This window comes from Desmodus rotundus, chromosome 8 (genome assembly GCF_022682495.2).
Source record: "Desmodus rotundus isolate HL8 chromosome 8, HLdesRot8A.1, whole genome shotgun sequence".
NCBI lineage: Eukaryota > Metazoa > Chordata > Mammalia > Chiroptera > Phyllostomidae > Desmodus > Desmodus rotundus.
In genome coordinates, this window is record NC_071394.1 from 92350109 (window position 1) to 92371741 (window position 21633).

Here is a 21633-nt window from a genome sequence, read left to right on the forward strand (position 1 = left end):
CTTCACCTTGACACCCACAGAGTGGATTCAGTTCTTGACTGAATGAAGGCAGACATACATTCCTTCAAATAAAGACATTTTTTACCTCTGCTATTCCCTCACATTCAAAATAAACATTTACATTTCTTTCAATTATAATTACTACCTTTTAGACTCTTAGACTTCTGTGATGACTTCATTTCTTTAATATATGGCACCTCCAAGTCTGTGATTATTAGATGCAAGCAATGCTCTTTATCCTCACATAGTCCTAGAATAGAAGGTTGATCAGTTTTTGAGATGATGTATTGCCATTAATGCAGATCTGTGTTCAATTGTTTTTCTGAACTTTTTCAATTTTACTTATTGCTACTCAGTTTGTGATTTTGAAATCTCAATCAAGTTTTATATTTTGAAAATGCCAGCTTCTAACTGAGGTAATATTTTTGAGGACCAAATACATTCTAACTCAAGGTTTTCCTACTTAAATTAAGAACAAACTGACAGTAACCAGAGGGGAGATGGGAGGGGATAATGGGGAGAAAGGGGGAAGGGTTTTCAGGGATATCTATAAAGGATACATGAACAAAACCAAAGGATCAGGGGTGGGAGGTGGGGACAGCTGGGGTGGAGGGGAGTGGTGGGAGGAAAATGGAGACAACTGTGCTTGAACAACAATAAAAAAAAAGTCAGGAGGGGAAAAAAAAACCTATTTAGCCAGAAATAACTTCAACTGTGTTGTTATGAAGTCTTTTATTATCAGTTGGCTGAGAGTATAGTTATTAGTGTTTAAAAACATAATTGAAAGACAAACCAACTTAAATGAGAAAGGAAAAAAAGTATAGGACCTTGGCCAGAGGTCTGGTCCTCAATTCCTGGGTCCCAGTAAGACTGAATGAAAATATGATGGAAGGTGAAGATTAAATGGAACCCAGTTGGGTATTCTGGTTGTTGATATATATAAGGTTTGGTGATAATATAAGGTTTGATAGATTGATATTAGATTGTGGAAGCTGAACATCTAGATTTTATTTTGGAAGTTCTGTGAATCCAAGAGCTGATGATAAGTTTTCATCAGAAGAGCTATAGAATCAGCTTTTAAAGAAGATTAATGTGACTAAAGAATGAAGGATGAAAGGGGAGAAAAGAGATGGAAGACAGGCATCCTGTTGAGGAGAAGTCAAAAGGGTGGGGCTTTGTGCAACAACACAGGTGAATCTTCAGAAATGATGTTGAGCAACACAAACCAAACACAAAGGGGTCGTGTTCTAATATTCCATTGTAAGAAATTGAAAAGTAGGCAAAGCTAATTTATGGTGATTGAATTTAGTGGTTACTTTTGGAGGGAGGTAATGACTGCGAGGTTTCTGGGGTATTAATAGCCTTATATATTCTGATCCAGGATGCAAAAACTCATCTAGCTCTACACTGTAGTTATGTATACTTTATAATATGTATGTTCTAACTCAAAAAATTGACTCCCCCAAAGGGGGCTGGGGTTAGAATAGAGGCAATGAAATTGGAAAGCCAGAAAAAATTCTTTCCACCTGCATCTTTCAGAAAACAAACAAAAACCAAGCCTAATGGGATATATAAACAGGGTATGGCCATTTCTGTTATTAAAGTGAGCTGTACCTGCAAGGCCCATTGTGGTAAATGGTCTCTGAAGATGACTGCCGTCAACTCCTCCCCTCTGGTAAGTGAGTAATGTCTCCGTGCCTCCTCTTGAATCTAGGATGCCCTTAGGACTTGCTCTGATCCATAAAATATGAAGGAAATGACACTGACAATTCTAGGCCTAGCCATCAAGATCCTCTCTTTGGAATCTTCCGTTTCTCTCTTTGGGATTCATCCAGCATGTTGTAAAGAAGCTTTGATTGGTTAGACTGCCAAGTGCTGACACACCACTTGGATGGAGAGCGCTCTGGGTGACCAGATGTGTGAGTGAGGTACTCATGGATCTTCCACTGCTCACAGAAGGCAGCTGAGGAGTGTCATGGCTGATGTCACATTGCGCAAAAGAAACCCTGACCCAACCGTCCCTGAAGTATCCCCATGAGAGAATCCACATCGTGGTTGTTTTAAGCTCCTGAACTTTAGAGCAGATCATCTCATACAGTAGTGTTTAACTGCAGCAGTTGTCTTCTAGACCGATGGCTCCCAACAGAGGACAGGCCATCACTTTGTTCCCCCAGGAAATATTTTTCAATGTCTGCAGACATTTTTAATTGTCATGACTAGAGAGGCTGCTATTGACATCTAGTGGGGAGATGCCAGAGATTGCTAAACATCTACACTACACAAAATAGTCCCAACAACGAAGAATTTCCCAGCCCCAAATGTTTGGGAAACCATGATGTAAGAACAATTATTTGTAACATAGGTAGGTGCCCAGGAATTTTTCTCCAAAGCCATATTTCTTAAAATTTACACACACACACACACACACACACACACACACACACACACACAAGGTCTGTCTGGAAAAAGTCCAGCCATTGTTAATATAATGAGAATAGTTTGCATGACATCCATGTAACCTGGAAGCCAAGATGAGTGGACTAGAATTGCATATGTAAACAATAACAACTTCACTGTGCTAGTCAGTGTGGGCGGTAGACACCATGAGTGAACATGTATACGATGTGACCGTTGCCTTCAAAGTGACTGAGCTAGTAGAGCAACCAGTCGGCGTCAAATTTTGTGTTAAGCTTGAACATTCTTCTGAGGAAACTATTTGGAGGATTCAGCAAGCTGCAGCTATGGACAACTGGTGATTGGCAGCTTCATCATGACAATGTGCCTGCTCATGCTTCAGGTCTCATGCAGAGGTTTTTGGAGAAATATAAAATCATCAAGGTGACTCAGCCCCGCTTACAACCCAGATTTGGTGCCCTATGACTTCAGGCTTTTCCCCAAACTAAAATCTCCTTGGAAAGGGAAGAAATTTCAAATTGTCGATGAGATCCATGAAAATATGATGGGGCAGCTGATGGTGATTGGGAGAACTGTGTGAGGTCCCAAAGTGGCTACTTTGAAGGTGCCTGAGGCATCCTTGTCTTATGTACAATGTTTCTTATATCTTGTATCTTCTTCAATAAATGTCTCTAATTTTCATATTACATGGCTGGATACCTTCTGCACAGACCTCGTATATATAATCTTATAATTGTCCCAGACCTTCAGAACCACAATTTCCAGGGAAGGGGCTTGAGAAGTTACATTTGTACTTTCATGGTAGTTGAAAGACATTGCCCTAGGCCAGTGTTTCTCCAATTTTAATGTGTACAGAAATAATCTGGTGTCTTGTTAAATTGTAGAATCTGATTCACTTTATCTGGGGTGAAACCCAAGTTTCTAATTTCTCACAAGCTCCCAGGTGGTGCCCAAGCATTGCTCCTTGACCACACTTTGCGTAGTAAGACTCCAGAGCAGGTCTCAATCGTTAGTGCACATCAGACTCCCCTGGAAGACAGAGACCATTGGACTCACTGCAGAGTTTGATTCTGCAGGTCTGGAATGGGGCCTGAGAATTTGTATTTCTTACAATTTTCTAGGTGATACTAATGCTGCTAGTCTGGTAATCACACTTTGAGAACCAATGCCCTTGATGAGTATTTTGCACATCTGAGTACGCATAAAAATTTACCTCAGGTGGCAGCAAAAACTGAAGGTTCTCAGACCTCCCCACCTCCCACCAGTTACTTCCTTCCATCTGAGTTGGGAATTAAGTAATTTGCATTTTAATAAATTGTCTCACCTGAGGTCATTCTAATATCAGTGATCTAGGACTACACTTCTAGGAATATTGCCCAGGGGAACATATTAAAATATCTAGAGTTTGAAGGAGGGGCATGGTTAGTTTGCAAAAACACATTCAGTTTTGTAATTGGTTTAATCTGAATTTATTCTAAAATATCAAATGACATTAAAGGAATAGAGGAGAGTTTTATGCTTATTAAAGGTGGTCCCGCGTTATACACTAGAACCAGAAAGACTTGTCTCAGAAGGGTGTTTTCTCCCTGAGTCAGTTACTCAGTTCTTTGCAAGTTCATGTATTTATAGTCTCTGTAGCAGCTACAAAGTTGGGTGCTGCTGCTAATTTAAGACAAGACATTAATAATAATGACCATGGTTAAACTTTCTTGAATTGTTGCTGTGTACCAGGCATTATTATGTAAATAATTTGCAAATGCTCTCTAACGTCACATACTAGATAACCCCTTCAGAAACAGGTCCAATTATCCCCAATGTATAGAGAGGGAAATTAATGCATACCAAATTTAAGATATTTGATCAGGATCATATAGCCAGTTAATATCAAGTCCAGAGTTTTCACCTTGTCTGATGGATAAATGATAGGATAACAGATAGATGACTAAGAGATAAGATATGGGTGTCTGGTTTAAATATGATTTTTTAAGTATAAGTCTTATGTGAAGTGATAGTTCAAATACAAATACTTTTTACAAATACAAATACTTTTTACATAATTAGTAAAGGATGTATTTTGGAACAAGATTTAATATAGTGCCTTGGACAGGATATAGTAATGGCTGAAAGTTTTTTACAATTTTCAAGTATTACTTTACCAGGTATTTTAAACCTTACTGGAATTTTAATATACTCTTCTCACCCATCTATTGTATCTGCTGCTTCTTAAGCAATATATTCTCTAGGTTTTTTTTTTTTTTTTTTTTTTTTGCTTTTGGCATGCTTAGTTAAGAAAGTTTATAGTTATCCTGTCTCAAACCAATGCAATTTCAGGGCGATCTTGTTCTTCACTCTATGGTATACGTAGAGTTATATGTTTTCCCTGTCATGTGTCATCTTCTTTCCTTAAATACTAAAGTTTCAAGCAGGCTTTTGCTATTGCTATTCCTGAGTTTCCTACTCCTAAGTCAAATATACAAAATATTTTAAAACAACAGCACACATACAAAGGTTTTTTTTGCTGTTTTTGAAAATGCCACTCGTGATGCTCATCTATGTCAAAGATAAAATCACCCATCTTAAACACATCCCATACTTACCTGGCAGGGGAGATACTGTGACCAGAAGGTGGTTTTCCCAGGGTGAGGCTTGCCCTTTGCACTCTGGATGTGCTGACCCCTGTGGTTTCCCCAAATATGGTACACTTGAGTGCTTGATTGGTGTTGGTGGGGGACTGCATTTGCGCTCTCCCCTGTAAAACAAACAAACAAACAAAAAACCCAGACCATATGAAGTCAAAAATCTCCTGGGAAGAAGTTTGAGGTTTAGAAAACAGTTTTTTAACTTTATGGAAATTTAAGCTTCTACATTAACATCCACTTTCACAATCTAAACTTTCAGCTACGTTTGTTTAAAAGACATTGAGATTTTAGAAACTGATTCTTTTTGAAATGTACTTTCAAAATGTTTGTGTTTTGGGTCCAGACTTAAAAAAAACAAATTATGAGCCTTCTGATACATTAGACATCATATAATGAACAAAATATTTTATCCTCTTACACACAGGAAATAGATGCTCACGTGTGGTTATATTCTTACTATTCACCGTAAGTACAGATATTGGATGTTAAATTGTTTTCCCAAGTCCATTGCCGGGAAAGGGAAAAAGGATTCCCTTAGCCTAATCAGATCCAGAGGTAGGTCAGCTCTCCCTGAAGCCCATGGACTACTGCCTAAGAAAGGGTGGACACAGGAATGACAACACTGAAGAAATGAGTGCTGAGTGGGCAAATAACTCTAGAGATGGGAAGAAGGACTTGGCCAAGTGTGAAAAGTGTTCTTGACTGTATCAAACGTCAGATTCTGACTTCTCCATTGAGAATGATGGACAGTGTATTGCTTTTAACAGACATGGAAAAACCCTGGGCCCAGGGCTCCATTCATTATGGAGCAGTCTCGGTTTTTTTCCCTCCACTTAGAACTGAATCCATTAATAATTACTCATATTAAAAATAGCTTTGTAAGTGGAAAAAGATGTAAAATTTATGTTCTGGGTTAATGTGGTGGGGATTTTGGCCCTGTTTTTCATTTGTAAAGAAGTAATTTAGTGAGTAAAAACTGAAAAGGTTTGGCTCCAGATAAGTAAATAATTAATAATCATCTTGCTTCCTGGGTGATTTGTTTAAGTATTATTTCTAAAAATAAGTGTAGAAAGAAAACAGCAGTGTGGAAGAGTGGCTTAGTGTGATCTGTGCATTCAGAGCGAATCATGAAGATGTGAAGAGTAGGGTTTTGTTTATTTATTTTTCAGTCACTCGTTTTTTATTGTATGTTTTTCCATTACCATTTACCCTAAGCCCTCCCACCCTCACAATTACCACAGTCACCACACTGCTGTCCACGTCCATGAGTCCTTTTTCCTTTTTTCTCGATCATGTAAGTTCACATCAGTGTTCATATCAACTGGGTGGTTCTTGGTTTTCAGAACCGTGTTAAAACTAAGAGTCATTCAAAGAGGCTGAAGGTCTGGGGACTCTCAGGTTGCACACGGCGCTGCATGGCACTTCGTATCACCATTTTCTTGTGCGTCCTGGAACTTTGAATTAATAATATGGAAAAGACCTTTAGGCAGAACCACAAAATTACTCACTGCTAGGTCACCCAAGTCACATATACTCTGGTGACACTGGGGGGGGGGGGCTGCCTTCAAGGGCTCTCCTTAGTTCAAAGACACCTAATTTGTCCAGAAACATGCACAAAGTGGAATTGTTAAGCTGTGTTAATTTATTTAACAGTCTTATATCATGTTTCCTTTTGAAATTGCTTTCTAGAATCAAGACTCATTGACTTCAGTATTCTCTGGGATGGTAAGTCTTCATTTGTGGATGGATTTAATATTTTGAAAATACAGCACATCATGCAGTATAGTGTGTGGTTAATTATGTTAGCATGGTGACTCCTGGGGAAGGTAGGAAAGGCAAAACCAAGATATCAGTGCAGAGTAATAATCAGAATTTTCACATGCTGCTGATAAACTGGCTGTGAAGATTTTTTTTAAGAAAAAAAGAATGTATGTTGATAATCTGTTCATTTTAATTACATCAAAGGAGGGCCTAATTTTTTTATGTTTACTGAAACAGTCTGGTTAAAACAGGAATGAACAGAATTGTGCTATGTGTCTTTAAATATTTCTTAATTTTCCCCCAGGTGCCTCAGGGTATTAGACATGTTCACCTTTGCTCTTATGTTGTATCACTACCCTTGTTCTAATTCAAATATACACTAAAGGCTTATAATACATAGAGAAGCCTCTGACATGGTGGTTATTGATGTGATGTGGTGAGTAGCAACAGAAATGCATGTGAGTCTGTGTGTTTTAGTCTTTTTGCTTCTATTTTCTCATTTTCACCATCTCTTCCTGGCCACTTTTTTTCTCATTAGGTCTCTTATTAGAAGGCAGATAGGGAAATCAAAAGGTAATGAAACTTGAATCTGCTAATTTTGCAACTTGTTAGCAGCTCCTATTAAATGTTCAGTGGAAAAATACGGTATCATTATTAGCTAAAAGGAAGCTTAGGGGTAATCTATGGAATTTATTTATCTGTTACTAATTCATTAATAATTGAACATTAAATTGGGCCATCCTATTTATTGCACAACTAAATTATATCTAATTTCCCTTTTTTGCCTACAGTTAAAAAATTGCTGGAAAGACTTTGAGTTTATATACTTAATAAAAATTCAAATTTAATAAAGCAAGGTCCACAACCTCACAAAACCAACCTCCTTTATTATCCCAGATGTATAACAGTGCTAATAATGGCTACATTGAATCATCTCGGACTAGGAAAAAATAACCCTGTTGTTTCTCAGGTGCAAGACAGGACAGTCTATCTATATACCTGCTAAACCCAGCAAGAAAAGTGAAAGGAGAGATAGCATCTGAGAAAATTAGAGGTATTGGTGACTTTCAGGGCCCAGCTTGTGATAGTGTGACTATCACTGGTTTAAAGGACAAGGTGAGGTAAAGGAAATCTGAAGCCATTTCAGCCTTCTCTTATCATGTTATGTGCTCTGATAGATGGGTGCGTGCTTCCAAACACCTGGCTTTGTAATAGAATCAGAAGCCCCAGTTGCTAGGGCTGATTCAGTAGACAGACAGGTTTTGAGTTGAAAATGATTGCTATATATAGTGAGCATTTATATATTTTATATATATACATATATGTATATAAAATGAATTTTTGGTTAACAATAATTTGCATATGGACTATTTGGGTGGGGAGAAGGGGACAGTAGTGAAGTTAGCTAGCATGAGAAATTAAATGTAACCTGGAAGAGAAATAGAAGAAAATAAAAGGGAACAAAGATGTGCTTGGAGCATGAGAGGATGAAGGAACACATTTAGCACAACTCAGATAAGTTGCTGGGTCCCCACTTTCTAACATCTGTCTACATTAGAGACACGAAAACAGTGGGTCACAAGCTTGGCTGAAGTTTGGAATTACTTGGGGAGTTTAAAAGTATGCTGATGCCTGGATCCCACCCTGGAGATTCTGCGTTGGTCAGTCCAGGATGGGGCTTGTGCATCAGGAGTTTGTAAAATGGCCCAGATGATTCTAATATACATCAAGCTTGCCTCTACTGCTCTGGAATATGAAGATGTCATTTAATGCCTCTTCTCTGGTGGTTCTTTCCTTTCCATCTGAATGCTCACTTTTCATGTCCTGTCCATCTCCCTGCCCCTCCACACATGTCAGCTCAGCCACAACAGAGGTCTGAGTGAACTGATAAAATATTCTAACTCCCAAGATGAAGAATGAAATTCTTTGTAATAACAGCTCCATAAATTAAGGTTTTTATGTCAGATTGAGGATCCTCTCTCCTTGGCTTCAGCTTTGGATACTAAATGTGTAAAACGTTAAACTCTATAATAGGAAACAGTAGAATTATAGGAGATAGTACAATTTCAGAATATGTTCCTGTCTTTCCAAATCATACTAATTTGCTTTATCTGTTCAAAAAACATGATGAAAATGACACATTTTATCTTTCATATGTCTCTGCAATTATAACAATTATAACAATTAAAATGGAATTTATTTACTCAACACTTTTTTAAGGAAATGCCTGAAACATAAAGGAGAAATATTACTAAATAGATCATTTAGATATACTAGGCCTTCTGTATTCAGTACAGTTGCCTTAAAATCACATGTGGCAGGCAAGATAAATTTTGAGAACACACTTTGTAAAAGGCATTAGTATTTCTGACAAAAGCATATTCAACCACAATTATGCCCCAGAATCAGAGAGGATAATCATTTCACACACATACCCACATTCCATCTCTCTCCTAAAATTCATTCATTGACTCATTCAATCATTTGTTTACTCAATTGTTTTTCAAATGACAGTGATGCTAGAAGACAGAGCACAATAGGCATGTCCCTGGCCTTCACTCCATTTAACATCTTCCTCAGTGACAGACAGCAATGAGGTGACAGAGAATGTGAATCCAGTGCAACTGCCTGGAGTCCAGAGGACTGTCCGTAGCTCAGTGTTGATGGCTGGACATGGTACTGTGCGATGGTGGGCAGTTTCTTTTATCCTCAGTCTAGTTGTCTGGGAGATGGAGACGTATCTACCAAATCCACACAGCACTTTCTGGGTGTTGGGCATAATGTCCAGTGTTGGAGGTACAGGAGAGAGCGTTGCTCACAGGGCATATTTTTCACCCAGCACTCACTACAGTAAACACTAGCTTTCATCATTTCACTGTCACTGGACTGGATTGGGTTTGTGGGGGATTCAGGACGTCAAGGATGATTACTGTTATACCCAATCATAATTCTGTAAAACAAATCATTTTATTTCGTTTAACCAAATTGTGGCATCATCCCATATTGCTCTGCAATTTGTATTTTTCTAGCAGCACTTGGGAATCTGGGTGTAAGAGCAGAACTGAAAAGTATTAAATATGATCCTGGATGTGATTCATTTTGCATTTTAGATCTCACATTGGATAGCAGCACAAATTATTAATGAGGAATATAAAGGAGCCAGCTCTTTTTTCTGATTCCTCTGCTGGATTCGACAACTAAATTGTAGCTGTTTCCATTTGATCCACCCTTGATATCTCTGACACTGTATTCCTCAGTCTCCCTGGTCCTGTGCCCATTGTTTGGCAAACTTCCTCTTTTTTGGGGGGAAGGCACTTCTTTTCTCCCAATTACTTAGTGTCATTCCCTGAGGCTCACCTCTTTCTTTAAGTAGGATCAACTATCACAGGCCTGCACATCTCCTCCTAAATAACCTGCCCAGTCTTGACTTCACCAGCCCAGAAATTCTATACAATTTCCATTTGAAATATTATATTCATATGTCAAACAATGGGATTAATCTACCCCTTCTAAATGACACATAATTTTCCAAACTCTCTTTAGCCTCTGTCATTTTGGGGGGTTTTGTTTGTTTTTCTTTTGTTCTATTTTTCTTTTTACACTATTTACATTCTCTTCTAATGTTTCATTTTTACCAAATGGTCAGAAAACTGAAATATCTACCTGGTTTCACTGATATTCATTGCCTTCCTCCCTCCCTCTCCTCTCTGTCTCTGTCTCCCCATTCATTTACTCTATATTTTTGTCTATCCATTTATTTATCCATCCATGTATACAATAAATAATTGGTAAGTGCAAACTGTGGACCAGGCATTCTGCTAATTTCTAGAGATATAATTTAAAAAACCCCAAAAGAATAGTATATCTTGTGGGAACTTTAAAGATTAAAAATTAGTGAAATAATCACACAAATATACTCTTATAATTGCAAATTGTGCTGAGCACTGTAAAAGAAATATCCAGAATACTGCAAAATTCATAACTGGAGAACCTGATCTTATTAAAGTACAGGAAGGGATGAAGGAGGGTATTTCTGAGAAAGATGCTTTCTAGCTGAAAGACAAGGAGGGCTCATCTGGCTGGTGCTGAATGGGAACAAGAAAAGAAGAAAGAAGGCCCAGGACATCCCAGTTCAAGCTTGAAGAGTAAAGAGAAACCAATACATCCACTGCAAAGAATGGCATTTTACAGGAAACAAGCTATCATGGCATCATGATGGAAAGGTTCATGAGGGAAGATGCCATTTATTTTACATTGAGAAACACCTTCAAAGGCATCTGGACACTCCTGGAAGAGATGTAGACAACCCACCCTGACTCACAGGAAGACCAAGGAACTCATAAATTTGAAGAAAATATTGTGAGTTCAAATGTTGTTATAGGATAGAGGCACCATAAATATGATGCACTTAGAAAGAGAACAAATACAAATTAGCGCATGTCCAGTGAGTGGTGTGTAGCGGTCAGTGGGCTATTAGTAGCATTATGGCAGCAACCACTACTGGTACATTGCAAAACTTGGTTCAGAACTTTTACCTATTTGGACATCTTTTCAGATTTTCACCATTGGAATTCCGCTCCATTTATATGTTTACTTCCCCATGCTGTCATTGAACTCCAAGTGAGATAGTTCCTAGCTGGTTCTGTCAATCCCTGAGGAGGCAATAAAGATTCCTTTAGATACCAGCTCAGTGAGTCAGAAACAAAATTCTGAGAGGATCCTCTACCAGAAGACAAAGAAAAAAGGTATTGTTTTGTTATCCTGATGGGAAAATTGTTTTAATACTCCTCTCCAAGATTGATAATAATTGTGCTTTTCTTTCAAATATTTATTCAATTAACCACTTGTTTATCACATAATACTATTGAGTAGTGGAATCATTCAACTTTAGATGTAGGAAGGCACTTGGATTTGGTCTACTTCAATCTTTTAATGTTACAAATAGAAGAGAAATGAAGTCTAGGGATATTGAGTGACTTAACTGTAGTTACGCAAATACTACTTATGCTTTAATGTGACATGGATCCCAGCCCACAGGATCCTGTGTTGTGGCGGCAATAGACAAATACACACGGGCCACTGAGTCCTGTGGAGGAAAAGGGACAGCGCAGCCACTCTCTCAAGAGGAGAGCACTCTGACCCTTGCCTTGACAGGCTTTTATTGCTTTTCTGGGCAACTTACATTGAGGATGATCCTCATTTACTATGTTGCTTTAGGGGGTTACAGAAAACAAAGGAGAGGGTGTTGCTAATTACATAAAAGAGGAAGTATATTTGCAAATGTAAAGGGAAAAGTGGTTAAGCTGGTTACACTGGTCCTTGGAAAGTTCAGCATAGATTTTAGGAAGTTACTTTAAAGATGTGCAGTAAACGTTTGCTGCCTCAATTCAGGGTGAGGGAGTTTTAGCAAAAAGCAAGTCTTAAAGCGGCCTAGGTACAATGAGGGCCTGATTCCCCATGGGAGAACTTATCTGTGGACGTGGGTCCTGCCCTCTGAACCTTGCTCCCCACTGGCTTTTCTGAGTTGGGGCTGGGCCACATTTCCCACACTTGGAACGGTTCCCCATATTAATACAAGGTGTCTAACTTTGGGTTCTCTGGGATACAGGTTATGAAGTGGGTATGTATGTGCAGGAGGTTCACTGGGAACAGCTCTTGTGAACACCTGTGATGTAATGGATGAATTAAGAAGGCAGAGGAAAGGATTGGACTTCCATGCAGTCACAACAAAGTCCTCTGAAGATCCTGTGGTGGACGCTAGGCTGGTCTCTCCCTTCAGAGTTGTCCTGCTTTGAGGCACATGGCCAAGTCACTGGATGTAGACTGACTCTGGAGAAGGGACACGACATTGGACAAGAGTCATTCTAAGACAGCCATCAACTGCCAACACTCCTTGCACCTGGGGAAATGAGGGCTTTGGTCCTGAGGGGGCATCCACTGAGCTCACTACCGTGTCTACCACATAGGATGAGGGTAATTCATAAAAAAGTATTTTCCAGTAATGAGGGTCAAAGAGGCTTATATTTGAATCCTTTCTGAGTGTCTGGGTGGTGACTCAGTTCCTTTATTTTATACAAAAATACTATTTGAAGAATATACATTTGCCTGAGAAACCTCATTCAATGTTAGTTTTGGGTGCTTATAGAGGTAATTTAAACTGATCAGCAAAGAAGAGGAAAAGACACTTCACCCAGAGATGATTCTTAGGGATAGGAACCCACAATTATAAACTTTAAATACTGTTTCAATGCAGCTTTTGCAGGTTACTAACAGGGCAATACAACGAATGTAGAGGTCACAGATAAGGATTTATAGGAAAGGGAGAAAGCAATGACTCATTTCTAGTAACAGCTGATGATTGGATTAATAATGTTATAAAAATATTAATTTATAAATATTTATTGAGCCCCTGACTGCCCCAGACATTATTCAGGTGTTTAAGGTTCAGTAGCAAACAAAATAAGAGTCACGCCCTTATAACTGCAGTTCTTACAGGTCACGCGATTGTGTTTTCTCAGTTCCTCCCTGCGATATTGTGGATATCTGGAAGATGGAGCTATGCTTCGTCTTTTTAATACATCTGGTGATTTGCCTCAGGCCTGGAGAATATAAACGTTTGTTAAATGAAACAAGTAGCAGACTCCTCTACACATGTAAACAAGTACCTGAACTTCAGACTTTGTGCATCTAAATATTTAATTACCCAACAAAGGCTTCATATTGAACCAGATTTCAGAGGTCTCATAAATCTTCCTGAGTGGACGAGAAGGAGAGGAGCCTCTGCTGGGTTTGAGTAACACATACAAAAGAAGAGAGTGTGATTTGTTAGTCCTGGGGAAAATAATCTTGACTTTACGTTTTGTTCTCCTTTTTTTGGCATAGTGATTCAGGCTGCTTACAGACTTTTCCTAAAAAGGTTGCAGTTTGTAACATTGGGTTCTCTACACACGCCAGGATTTTTCTAAGATTAGTGCTCAGAAGGACTTAGAAGATTTATTTGTAAATAATGATATGCCCCCATTGAGACTTCTTTCAAAGTGAGAAAATTTATTTTTTCTGTTTCATGAAACTATGTATTTATTATGTACTTTAAAATATAATCTCCACAAAAATGGGCAAATAATTTAACAAGGTGGTAACATTCTCATCGTATAAGCATCACTTGGAAAGTTTGCTAAAAGATATTTCCCTCAGACACTCTAGTGCATAGTTACTTTTAAAATACAAGTTAATGACCCTTTGAGGGTAGAAAGAAAATTGGTTTTTTAATATCACCTCAAACATGTGAGGAAACTAAGATGTATCCTCCAAAATTCTGACTTAGAAAATCTAAGATAACACCTTGTAATCTAGAACTTCTGAGCACTGAAAATTGTTTAATATGTTGGGGAGAACAGAGGTTTCAGAGTCAAAGTGAAGTCTGTGTTGTGTGTGATTCTGGTGCTCACTTCATGACTCTGGGTAAACCCTTAACTTGTCTGTGCCTCAGTTTCCTCACATGTTTGAAGTGACATTAAAAAACAATTTTCTTTCTACCCTCAGAGTGCTGTTAACATGTATTTTAAAAGTATTATACACTGAAGCATTTTATAAATCTCAAAGTTTAGACAAATATCCTTGTGAATGAAATTTTGATGAACTAGACATGTCTCTTTCTTAGCCATTACCCTAAACACAGGCTTTTTGGAAGATTAGAAGAAGTTCAACTTGCCCATTGTGAATACTCAGGTGTTTCCTGGGAGCTTTCCCATCCAGTTGTCCATCTCTGGGAAGCCCTCCTGGCAAAGATCATTTGTGTCAGAGAACTTGAAAAGAATTACCTAAGATTTGCCATTTATAAAAACAATCTAGCCCTATCTCCGTGTAAACAGTTTTAAGTTTTCTGATCTTTTAAAAATAACAAAGTATCTACTCATCTACTGATGGGCATGGTCTGTTTCCAAATATTGTCTATTTTAAATAAAGCTGCAATGAACACAGGGGTGCTTACATTCTTGCAATTCAGTATTTTGGGTTTCTTCAGACAAATTCTCAGGAGTGCAATTGCTAGGTCATAAAGCAGTTCCATTTTTAATTTTTTGAAGTAACACCATACTGCTTCCCACCTACAGTGCAAAAGGGTTCCCCTCTCTCCACATCCTCACCAGCACTTGTTTGTTGATTTATTGATGATGGCCATTCTGACCAGTGTGAGGTGGTATCTCATTGTGGATTTAAATTGCATTTCTTTGATGATTAGTGACATCGAGCATCTTTTCATATGTCTGTTGGCCATCTGTATGTCCTCTTTGGAGAAGTGTCTATTTAAGTGTTTGCCTATTTTTAATTGGATTGTTTGCACAATGGAATACTACTTGGCCGTAAAAAAGAAGAAAATTTTACCCGTTGGGACAGCATGGATATATCTGGAGAACGTTACACTAAGTGAGAGAAAGACACTAAGCCAGTCAGAGAAAGACAAACACCATATGATTTCACTTATATGTGGAATCTAATGAACAAACTGAACTAACAAGCAAAACAGAGACAAACTCATAGATAGAGAACAGGTTGACAGCTCTGGGGGAGGGTTATAGGGTGGAGGGATCGAGCAAAAAAGAAAAAGGACTCATGGACGTGGACAACAGTGTGGTGATTGCAGGGAGGAGGGTGGTGGGTGGTGATGGAAAAGGGTATAAGGGGAATAAATTGTAAGGGAAAAATATAATAAAAAAGTAAATGAAGAAGTAAAAATAATGAAATAAATGTGTCATTATTTTGGAACAAGTGGTTTTATGCTGTATTTTCGTAATTCAGAAGCTTGAGAAAGCAACAGGCATAACTTTTCCATAGAAAACATAGTTCTGCATTATCATCATCATATGTTAGCATAATCCCTTAAGCAGTAATAGTACCCTACAGTCAGTTGATAGGACATAAATGTATGTACGTGTGTATGTGTTGCCATGCACGTGTGGGTGGGTGGGTGGATGTAGGCGTGTGAGAGCCAGGCTCGGGCTGGGGAATTTTTAATATATTTTATAATTTTTTATTTTCTCAAAATAATAAAAGTGACACCTAAACTGATGACCGAATATTTTAATGCCATGTTTACTAACACTGTAAACAGAAGAGATTTTTTCACTTCTGTATAATGCATAGGGATTTGAGATTACCTTAGAGTCTTATTCAAAATCAGAGAGTAACACATTTTTGTGTCCACGTTCTTACATGTGCAGGACACTACTACTACTACTGCCTCAGTCTCCCTAAAAACGCCCCAGATAAACTGTCCTCTGTTATTACAGAAATTTGTTAGCAAAAGTTTCTGTTGCCCAGATTGAAAGTACGCGTTTGAGGAATCTTCAGGGTTTTTCTAATTGTCTGTGTGCATGCACATTTGTGTTTCGTCTTCCCTGCTGGTTGGTGGTAGTTTCATTAGAAACACCAGTGACCCCACTAACAGTTTTATAGATGGTGTTGGATGTGCCAGTATTAAATTCTGCTACATCAAGGCGTTCTAGGGTGTTTGCACAAGTGCAGACGTCTATCTCTGGTATGTCATTCAGGCGTCCCTGTAATCAGCTAAATGGAAAGTTTTCTAGTAATTTCTATAATCACATCATTTAGTTTTTGCTTCCTGAGGAAATGGTTTCCTTTCTTTAGGCAAGCTGGTATACCATTAAGGTCATTTGTCTGCCTCACTGTTGCTGCAACTGAAAGAAAGGGAAAATAAACAGAAACACAAAACATCTTTCTTAACAGAGAGGAGCTAATTTAAAAGAGGCATGAGGGATTATGATGTCCAGGTTGAGAAAGGCAGTGATGAGGCACTACAGATTTACAAATGGGCCACCAGAGAGCCTGCTGATGGGATTCGGACAAGCTATAATTTTTCTCTGATAGCGCATTGACTTAAGTGTGTGCTGACTGACCTCATTCCCACAACTGTCACTGTAGAGGTGTTGTTTCCCTGTGGCTTCCTGGCTGTCCTCTTCAGTTTTATTACCTACAATTGATTTTTCCATCCTGGTTCAGGGTCTTACTATAGACTTTTTAAATGGAAATGATTGTCCAAACCTAAAATCTGCAGAAAAAATTACAAGTCTCCAGGGCTGCCATACTTTTATTTCATTTAAAAGACATTGCAATGATAATAAAGAAAATTGTGAGAAAAAGCAATTGCCCATAGTCCTTTGTTCATGTTTTATTGAATTTTTCTTGTCTACACATACATATATACTCTAATTGTAAAAGTAATAGGTGTACATTGTGAAATCTTTAAAATTTCTATAAGAAAGTATACATAAGATAAATAATTTATAACATAAAATATTTAATATTAAAATATTTAAAAATTCCTAAACTCAGTGATAAACATTGTTCATATGTACATAGGAATGAATGTATATATATACATATAATTTTTTCTCTTAAAGAAAGAAGCCCAAGCCCTACAATTGTAATGTTGTGATTTTCTTTTTATCACTTACAATACTGTGGTTATCCTCCCATATCTTTATTTTTCAAGATTTTGATATTTTTAAGATTGTGATTTTAGTATAATATAGAATTACATTTATTGAATGACTTTATCAAACCTATTAGCCAAGGTTGTATCTTCCTGTGAGCATGTAACAACGAAGATGTGAATAACACTGTAGCAATCAATCTTATAGCTAAACTTCCAAATAACCCAGATATTTTCTTAGCAAAAATTCCAGAAGTTCATCATTTGTTTATTAAGAACAAATATATCATTAAGATATATCATTTATTTATTAAGAAATATGTATCTGTTTAAATATTTGATATATATTTTCAAAGTCCTACAGAGAGCTCTTACTGACTTACAGTCTAAACAGGCAGGCCGCATCTGTTTATGAAATAGTATCAATAATTTTCAGACTGAAAGCACTTAGGTGACTCAGAGACACAACAGGCATTACTGTCTACTTCTGAAGTGGGAGGTGCACGTGGTGACTCCTAGTATGCTAAGGCGGGGAAAGTAACTTTGCAGGGGAGAAACCTGACAGACACTACCTCAGTGACGAGACCCAAGTGAGCCTCAGCTGCGATGACTCATGCTGGTAGCACACACCCTTGATACGATAGGATGGGAAGAGCACTTCACCTCTGTGGTCGTCCTCCCCGAAACATACACCAGGGCTAATCATGAGAAAAACATCAGGTGAATTCCAGCTGAGTGACAGTCTACAAAATACCTGACCAATCCTCTTCAAAACTACCAAAGTCAAGAAAAAAACAAGGAAAATTTGAGACAAAGTGAGAGCCAACAGAAGTCTGAAAAAGCATGATGACTAAATGTAAAATTGTAACCTGAATTCATCTTGGGAACAGAAAAAGGGCATTAGGATAAAAAGGAACTTTTAACATACGGACTTTAGTTTATACTAATTTATCAATATTGGTTAATTAACTGTGACAAATGTACCAAACCAATGTTAATGTTAAGTATAGGGGAAACTGGCTATGGGGTTTCCTAAATAGTCTTCAAAATTTTCAGTAAATGCAAACCAGCTCTAAAATAAAGTTTCTTTAAAGAGCAGACATTGCCCAGTCACCCTCCACTGAGGTTTTGTAAGCATCATAACACCCACCAAGAGGGTAAGAAATGTTTTCTTTCCAAAATATTTATCAGGCATTCTGTATTATGCTACACTGATAGATTAAGTATATAATCTCAGTTCAATTTTAGTTTTTATTTTTATGGGTAAAGTTGAGAAGCTGTGCAAATGATTTTTGAAATATCTGTATGTTTTTCTGTCAACTCTAATGTATAGTGTTTGCTTATTATTCAATTGGGTTGTTCTTTCCTTTCTTTTCTGATTGTTTCTGTTTTGTTTATTTTTTTTCAGATCCATGTAAAAGCAAAATTATATGGTATATGTCTTTCTCTGACTTATTTCACTTAGCATCATGCCTGCTAGGTATGTCAGCTGTCACAAGTGGTAAGACTTCATTTTTCATGGCTGAATAATAGTCCATTATTATATCATATGCACTACCTCTTTCTTATCCATTCATCTATTGATGTTGCTTCCATATCTTGGCTATTTTAAATAATGCTTCAGTAAAGATAGGGATGCATATATCTTTTTGAATCATTGTATTGGATTTCCTTGGATAAATACCCAGAAGTGGAATTACTGGGACAAATGGTGGCTTTATTTTTAATATTTTGAGGAATCTCCATAATGTTTTCCATGGTGACTGTACCAGGTTACAATCCCACCAACAGTGAACAAGTGTTTCGTTATTTTTCCACATCCTTGCCAAAACTTATTTGTTGATTTACTGATAGTAGACATTCTGACAGGTGTGAAATGATATCTTATTGTGGTTTTCATTTGCATTTGTCTGATAATTAGTGATGTTGAGCATCTTTTCCTGTTTATTGGCCATCTGTGGGTCCTCTTTGGAGAAATGTCTGTTTAGGTCCTCTGCCAATTTTTAATTAGATTTTTAAATTTTTCTTGGTGTGCAGCTTTACAAGTTCCTTATATATTTTGGATATTAACCCCTTATCTGATATATCATCAGCCAATATTTTCTTCCATTCAGTAAGTTGTCTTTTCATTTTGCTGACAGTTTCCTTCACTGTGTAAAAAACAAATTTTAGTTTGATTTAGTCGCATTTGTTTATTTTTTCTTTTGCTTCCCTTACCTGGGGAAACATTCAAAATAATATTTCTAAGAGTGATATCAAATAATTTACTGTCTATGTTTTCTTCTAGGAGTTTTTATGGTTTCAGGTCTTACATTTAAGTTTTTAATCCATTTTGAGTTTATTTTTGTACATGGTATAAGAAAGTGGCCCAATTTTATTTGTTAATGTATCTGTCCAGTTTACTTTACACTATTTATTGAAGAGACTGTCTTCAACCCATTGTATATTCTGGCCTCCTTTGTCATAGATTAGTTGACTACTCAGGAGTGTGCTCTACATTCTGTTCATTGGTATTTGTGTCTATTTTTCTGTTAGTACCATGCTATTTTGCTTTCTATAGTCTTTTAGTATAGTTTGATATGTAGTAGTTTCATACATCCAATTTTGTTCTTCTGTCTAAAGATTGTTATGGCTATTCAGGGTCTTCTGTGGTTCCAAACAAGCTTTAGGATTATTTGTTCTAGTTATGTGAAAGATAACACTGGTAGCTTTATAGGAATTGCATTGAATCTATAGATTGTTTTGGCTGGTGTGGACATTTTAACAGTGTTAATTCTTCCTATCCATGACCATGGGGTAGCCTTCCATTTATTTGTATCTTCTCGAATGCCTTATAATTTTCTAAGTACAGGTCTTTTACCTCCTTGGTTAAATTTATTCCTAACTATTTTATTCTTTAATCATGCAATTGTAAATGGGATTGTTTCCCGAATTTCTATATCTGAAACTTTGTTGTTTGTGTACAAAATACAACCAATTTCTTAATTAATTTTGTATCCTACTACTTTACTTTATTCATTTATTAGTTCTAATAGTTTATTTGTGTGGACTATTTAGGGCTTTCTATAAATAGTATTATGTCATTTGCAAATAATGAGTTTTACTTCTTCCTTTTTAAAATTTTGATGACTTCATTTCTTTTTCTTATCTGATTGCTGTGGCTAAGACTTCTAATACTATGTTGAACAAAAGTGTTGAAAATGGACATCCTTATTTTGTTCCTGATCTCAAAGAAAAAGCTTTCAGTTTTTCACCATTGAGTATAAAGTTATCTATCCATTTGTCATATATTACCTTTATTATGTTGAGAAATATTCTTTCTCTCCCACTTTATTGAGAGTTCTTATCATAAATGGATGTTGGAGTCTGTTAAATGCTTTTTCCATATCTGTGATATAATCATATGATTTTTAGCTTTCATTTTGTTTAGGTATTACATCATGTTAATTAATTTGCAGGTATTGAGCCAACTGTGCATCATGGAAATAAAGCCCACTTGGTAGGTTATATGATATTTTTAATGCATGGGGAATTTGTTTACTGATATTTTATTGAAGATTTTTACCTCTGTGTTTATATTGACCTATAATTTTCTTTTTCTGTAGTGTCTTTGTCCACTTTGAAATCAGGACAATGCTAGCCTTTTAAAGTGACCTGAGGACCCTTTCCTCTTGATTTTTCTGGAATAATTTGAGAAGTATAAGCATTAATTCTTCTTTGAATGTTCGCAAATGGTACCTGGAATAAAAAACCTCATCTGATGTTCCACTGCAATGAATATTTAACTGAGGTCTCTCTGAGAATACCAAAATCAGTTGTAGAAGTTTAGAATTATATCACACCCACAGATTCCCATGGTCTTTTTTGAAGTAGATTATTATTGCCTTCCATTGGCAAGGTAGTATTCTCAATTCTGCCCTCAAACAAAATGAATTTCACTTATTTAGTTAATAAATATTTGTTGTCTATTTATTATTATATGACAGGTCTTAAGACTCATTAAACATATAGAAGAACATTTCACAACAGAAAGTGTATTATTTTTCTATTATGTCACGAATCATCCTACATTTAACAACTTGAAAACAACACACATTTATTATTTCACAGTTGTTATAGGTCAGAAGTCAGAGCAAAGCTACAAGTCTGAAATCAGGGTGTCAACCTGAGCTGGAGTCTCATCTAAGCCTTGACTAAGGAAGAATCCACTTCCAAGCTTATTCAGTCTGTTGGCAGAATTCATTTCCTTGTGGTGGTATGACTGAGTGTCTGGCTTCTTACTGACTGTGAGCTAGAGGCCACTCTGGGCCCTGGAGGCCTCCCACAGTTCTCTGCCATGTTACCCTCTCTATGGCTGCTGCTTCTTCA

General features: G+C 37.1%; 1 protein-coding gene and 1 non-coding gene across 3 annotated transcripts in view; both read left to right on the plus strand.

Annotated features, from left to right (window-relative positions):
* GRM7 (glutamate metabotropic receptor 7) overlaps positions 1-21633 on the plus strand; it is an 838973-nt gene that overhangs the window by 325111 nt on the left and 492229 nt on the right. The window lies entirely within an intron of this gene.
* LOC112301316 (U1 spliceosomal RNA) lies at positions 5005-5167 on the plus strand. The gene has a single exon (XR_002974466.2). It is a non-coding gene; the product is annotated as a U1 spliceosomal RNA (small nuclear RNA).